This window comes from Capsicum annuum, chromosome 2 (genome assembly GCF_002878395.1).
Source record: "Capsicum annuum cultivar UCD-10X-F1 chromosome 2, UCD10Xv1.1, whole genome shotgun sequence".
In the NCBI taxonomy this organism is placed as follows: domain Eukaryota; kingdom Viridiplantae; phylum Streptophyta; class Magnoliopsida; order Solanales; family Solanaceae; genus Capsicum; species Capsicum annuum.
The window spans coordinates 51,752,975-51,759,764 of record NC_061112.1 but is presented as its reverse complement, the minus strand read 5'-3'; positions in this window follow the sequence as shown (position 1 = coordinate 51,759,764).

The following is a 6,790-nucleotide window of genomic DNA, read 5'->3' as shown; positions in this document are numbered from 1 at the left end:
ATTGGATAAATAGATATTTTATAGTGCCACTATCCCTTCTTTATGACTCATTATGGTAAAAAAATTCTCATATTTTTCTATTTGTATGGTTTTATTTGTTTGGAATCCATATTATTTTAATATTGATTAAATTCGTTATGGAATAAAAATAAAAAATCTACCATATTTAAATAATTCTTTGAAGAAAACTTTTTGGATTTTTATACATTGAGAGTCTTTCACTGTTTCTTCTACTTTTACTTCTCTTCTTATTTTGATAAAGGTCTCGTGGGGTTCATGATCCTTTGAGCTCATACCAACATCTCAATTTTTCTCACTAACTTATCATCATTCGAAAATTGAAGTTGCTTAATTCTTCTTCTTATTTTTATTTGCTTATTTTCAATCTTAAAAAAGAAGAGTCCCTTAATTACATAGTTCTAAAATAAAAATCGGGAATTGAATTCATTATAAAATCTATTTATCCTTTTTAGAAGACGGTATGCCATCACTCGGACTCGAACCGAGATGCATTAACACTGCTTCCTAAGAGCAGCGTGTATACCAATTTCACCATAGCGGCTTGTTTTGAACTCATAATAGCCTATGAATAAGCAATCGTCGAGATTAAGCTACTTTAGTTTAGTAATGATTCAATTGGATTAATAACAATAAAAAGTTGTTCGAATAGGAATTGGAGATTGAAGGTTCATTATTTTAGATTTGAGTTTAGAGTCTTAGTTTTTTTATTTAACTTGAAACTTTCCTACATTTTATGCTTTCCGCGAATTGAACTCTTGTAACTAAACCGCTCTATAATCAATTAAGGAATAGAGTTCAAAAAGGTTTTGTTTTCATTGTTTAATCAATAATTTATTATTTATTTATTTTTCATAAATCTAAAACAAAAAAGGGATTTTGACGACAAAATAGAAAGAAAAGAACCTATTTTGCATCGCTCAAAATTGATAATTAGTCATACAAAATTTCATTAAGCAGTTTTCTGTATTGGGTTAAGGGCAAGATATACATGGGGTCTATATAATAATTTAGAGAAAACAAAAAGTTAGAAAGTTAGACAAAACACAAAGGTTGCAAAATAGAATCAATTAGTTTCAATGAGTTCTTAACTTTCACTAAAGATTTTTATATACGTTCTTCTCTAGATATGGAGAGATGGAAATAGAATGAAAATATAGAATTTTTTTAATTTAATTCTGCAAACAAATAGGTCGGTGGGGAAAATCAAACTCCCCACATTGGAATACAAACAATCTTGGTGGGGAAAATCAAACTCCCCACCTTGGAATAGAAACAATCTTTATTCTTTTGTCAACAAAAAAGTTATTATTCAGTGAATAGTAAATAGAGGATTTCCTAATTCTATTATTTTCTATAACAACTAGAAAAGCGAATAGAGTTCCATTACATATTGATTAGCTCACTAATCAATATCAAATATGAAAGAGAAATCCTTAAATTATTCAATTATTATTTAATTGAATAATTTAAGAATATATTGAATTATTTTATCAAGTTGATTCAAATTATTGTTTAGAATCTCTCTTGCTATGATTTGATTAGCGAACCATATTTGATTTTCTCGTGTACCTGTCTATAATTGTTTATTTCAATGATTTTTATATTTTTCCTCGAAATCGAGTAATGTTGGACTTTCTTACTGATATATATATATATATATATATATATATACTAGTTTCACGAGGTTCGCGCCAAGCCCGGACCTAAACTCTAAGTATAAAAAATAATAATTTTAATTTAAAACTATAATCTGTATTATACACACACACACACACATATACTTATATACTTTATTATTAGTCTAATCTAATGATATGTTCAACAAGTCTTGTTGATAATTTTTCATAATTATTAAGTTTGTTAATCACATAATTGAATAATTTTAAATAAAATATTATTTATGAGGAAGAAAGTATTACAAACAATTAGAAGATATCAAAAAGCTACAAGTAACTCGATATTTTATATGATGACATGATTTAAAATACTTAATAATTACGCTTTGATGAAGATCATAAATAGAGAAAATATTGACACTTTTATAAATCTTCTAGTATGTAATTTCTTAGTTATAGCTAAAAATAAATTTATTTTGATATTTATTGAGTTTTAACTTCGCTCATAATTTTAGCGGCAATACTTGCTGCAAAATATTTTTTTTCATTGATAGAATCATCTAAAACAAAACCAATGATTTCAATTATAACCTTAATTTAGAGTCTTTATATAAATTAATTAAAAAATGATCTATAAGGATATTAAGTGATAATTAAACTACATTAATAAATTACTCAATTCGGTCCATTAATTTATCATGTTTGTTTTTTCACGCCCCTTACAAGAGTACTCTATTCGTCACATTTTAATTATATCATTTTGAGAATTGAATAATATCAAAACGAACTATGTATGAGGTTTAGTTGAAAATCATTGAATATTTTTATTTTGTATTAAAATTTAGCTTGAATATTTTATTAGTTAAAGTGATTATTGATTTAAAATGAAAGGAGGTTTAATTAAATAATCTTCTAACAAGTAGCAAGAAAAATTTAATTATAAAAATTCAAGTGGAATAGTTTTAACAAAAAAAATAAGGTGAAAATGAAAACATGTAATAAAATGACACTATTAGTTGCCGTGTATATTTAATTCATTTCACAAAAAAGTTGACATCTCAAAAAATCTCTTGTGAGAACTACCAAAATCTCAAGATCCCCTCTTATATATACTAGTCTCGTGAGGCTCGGGCTTAACTCAAAGTATAAAATTAATAATCTTAAGTTAGAAATATAATTTATATTATCCATTTTTTTTTATTTTACAATCAGTATATCTAATGATATGTTAAAAAGTCTTGTTGATAAATTTTTATAATTATTAGAGTTGTTAATCACATAATTGGATAATTTTAAATAAAAAATATTATCTATGAGGAAGTAGATATTTCCAGAGAACTAAAATATATCAAAAAATCTACAAGTAATTTGATTCTATATATTGACATGATTTGAAATATTTAATAATTACTCTTCGATGAAGATCATAAATAGAAAAAGAATATTGATATTTTTGTAAAATTTACGAGAATTTATTTGTTTAGTTATAGTTAAAAATAAATTTATTTTGATATGTATTGACTAAATTAACTCAATAAGGATCTATAAGGATATTAAATTATAATTAAACTACATTAATTGATTATTCAATTTGGTCAATTTACTTAGTATGTTTATTTTTTAAACACCCTTTACAAGAGTAATCGATTCATCCCATTTTAATTATTGTTTTATACTTTTTCATGTCCACTGCGAGAAACAACCAATACAAGATATTAAATATTATATTATATTATATTATATTATATTATATTATATTATATTATATTATATTACAGATGAAATTCCCCATTCTTCAATAGAGATAAGCCTTTTAACAATCATCTTGGAATATCCATGTACACCCGGGGTAGTGTCTCCCATCGGACTGTGCTCAAAGTCTGCACTGAATGTCTGAACCAAAATATTTTCATAAAAAGTTCGTGTTTTATAAGATTGTCCTGTGAAATAAACATTAGTAGTTAAGTATTTTTGGAGTAATCGCCATGCTTCTTCAGAATTTTCTTGTAGAGGAATATGCGGATTTTCAATAAGTAGGATGAGTTCTCTAGCATCCAATTTCTCATATGTGGGTTTATTTTCGGAGTTTTCTTGGACTATAGATGCAAATGAATCTGCAGTTTTTTAATGATCGGATATATAAGATTGAAGTTGTTTGTACAAAGGATGATCTTCTGGAATATCTTCCAAATGAATTGAGGAACCAATATTCTGAGTTTTTGATGATGATCCTTCCTGGAGAATTTTTAAAGTGACCAAAGTTCTATTTCCTTGTTGTAATACCGGAAAATTAAAACTTGCAGAGCTATATGCAGAATTATTTCTATTACCAAAATAAGTAGGATTTGTTCGTCCTCCGTAATATGAAGAGTTTTGACTTCGTCCACCTCTACCACGTCCTCTGGCTGTTTGCCAGGGTGGATCCATGCGACATCAATAATCAGGAATTTGATCAGCATACCATAACATATATTCGAATAGATCTTCATAAAGTGTGTCCTTTGTGATAAGATCATTAATGACCTTCCGTAATATAAGCATGTGCATGTCCGCATTTAAAGGAGTTGCCTTTATAAAAGTGATTAAGAGTTTTTGAGAGAAGAAGTGCAGAAAGAGCTTCATTATTCCTTTTAATCCTGTAAATATTAATCACTTAAGTCAATATCAAACCAATAAATATCATTATCAAGAAATTCATCGTGGTTAAGGAATAATTCTTCTTCTATTATACCACGAACCAGATTTTCTAAGATAAGAAAATGAATATCTTCATTTAAAGGAATGCATTTGATAATAGTAATTATAGTTTTCTCAGAGAGGAAGTATGTGTAAAAATTCATGTTAATCGATTAAATATTCTCGAGATAGAAAATCAGGCAAAGAATTTTCACTACCTTTCTTATATTGTATTTCGAAATCAAAAGGGGCTAATTGAGCTTGTCATCTTGCAAATATTAATTTAGAGGCATCATGTTTAAAGTATTTGTCAAACATATATTTAACGGATGGAGCATCAGTTCTGACTATGAATTTTTGGTCATACAAATCATCTTAAAATTTTAAAACACATTTTACAATAGTTAGCATTTGATGGGCTACTGTGGCGTATTTTTTTTGGATTTCAGTCCATTTACCAAATTAAAATCTAATCAAACATTCTGTTTTTGTTTGGGGATTAGCTTATTTAAGTATTCCGCCATACCCAATATTCGAAGCATCAGTTTCAACAATTTTTAGCCAGTTAGGGTTTGCAAGAGATGTACAAGGAAGAGATTGAACTCGTTTTTTAATTAATTTTATCAAATCAGTGTGGACTTAAGTCCAAGGCATTTTGTAATCCCTTTTCAGTCTATCATACAATGGAGCTAAATTTCTAGACAAATTTTTATAAAAAGGAGAAATATAATTAAGACTATCCAAGGAATCTTTGCAGTTGTTTTTTGTCAGTAATAATATCGGGGAATTTTTAAGCAAATTCTAGAGCTCTTTGTATAGGTTCAATAGTACTTTGACAAATGTTGTGTCCTAAAAATCTAATATTTGTCTGGAATAAACTTATTTTTGGTTTAGAGATGACCAAATCATTTTGTATAACAATTTGTTTAAACATATTCAGGTGTTTAAAATGTGATTCAAGGGTTTTCAAAAATACTAAAATATCATCAATATAGACAATGATAAAATCCATATAGGGATTGAAAATGTCATTCATAATTTTTTGAAATTCAGAAGGAGCATTTTTTAAACCGAATGGCATAACATTTCATTCATACTGTCCAAAGGGGACATTAAAAGCAGTTCTATAAGTATGTTCTTTATCAATTTGAATTTGCCAATAACCAAATTTTAAATCAAATTTAGAAAAATATGTTAGCATCATATAATCTAGAAAGTAAGTCTTTTTTATTCGATATAGGATACCTAATCCATTTTAAAACTTTATTCAGAGGTTTATAATTAATGACTAGTCGAGGCATACCCCGTTCTTTTTCAGCAGCATTATTGACATGAAAAGCAGTACAAGACCAAGGGGACTTTGAAGGTCTTATAAGATGCTTTTGCAATAGACTATCAATCTCTTTCTTACAAAATTCTACTAACTCTGTATTCATTTGACAGGGTCGAGATTTTGGGGGAATTTTTTCTTCACTGAAACCATCTTCATAAGGAAGAGAAACAATGTGCTTCTTTCGGTTCCAGAAAGCATTTGGGTGATCAGCACAAATATCAACAATCAATTGATTAGAAATTATTTTTATTTTTTATTGGACCGTTACAGAATTTAGTGTATCAATAATATTAATACTCATCAGTTCTAATTGTAAGAAATTGACCTGTCGTTGCTTCATACCAATAAGAGCATTTATATCTCTTGTTACAGGATTAGTAACAAAAGGATAAGAGATTTATTTATTTTTATAGGTAGCCTTAAAACCATTCGCATCAATATGTGTATAAGGATAAATAAAATTTATAAAGGGTGTTCCTAAAATAATAGAAGGGTATAACTGGTTTTTTTTTACTAAAAAGAAGAAATGCAGAATGCAGACCTTATTTCGACATATATGAGTATACGGCAATTTATAGTTGATGTCAAGATTATGACCAGATGCAGACTTAATTATGTGAGTAGTTTTTTCAAAATATATGGTTGGAATTAAACCTTCCTGAATGCAGCTGACATCAACACCACTATCAATCATAGCAATATTAGTGATAGAAAATTCCTTATTAATTAGAATAGTGCAATTTATATACTATTTATGAGAAGTAACTAGTTGCATCATACCTAAGAAATAATCCCTTTTCAAATCATTTTTTAGACTAAGTTTATCTATTTCAGAATCTTCAGAGTTTTCAAAATCTTTTTCCTTTCCTTTCGAAGTAAAAGAAATAGCATTTTTAGGAATGTCAGAAATTTTTTCTTCAATTTTCAAAATTCTATGATCGGAGATCATCTGTTTTTGTTTTAAGAAACTAATTTCCTTTTTTAATTTTTCAACTTCTATTTTTAAATCATCAAAGGTAGTATCTCTACCTGGAGTTTGACTCAACACAAGATGTTGATTAACCTCAGATAAAGAATAAGACATATGATAATTATTGTAAGAATGATCTTTAGAAATACTAGCAGTATTAGTAGAAGTTTTTTT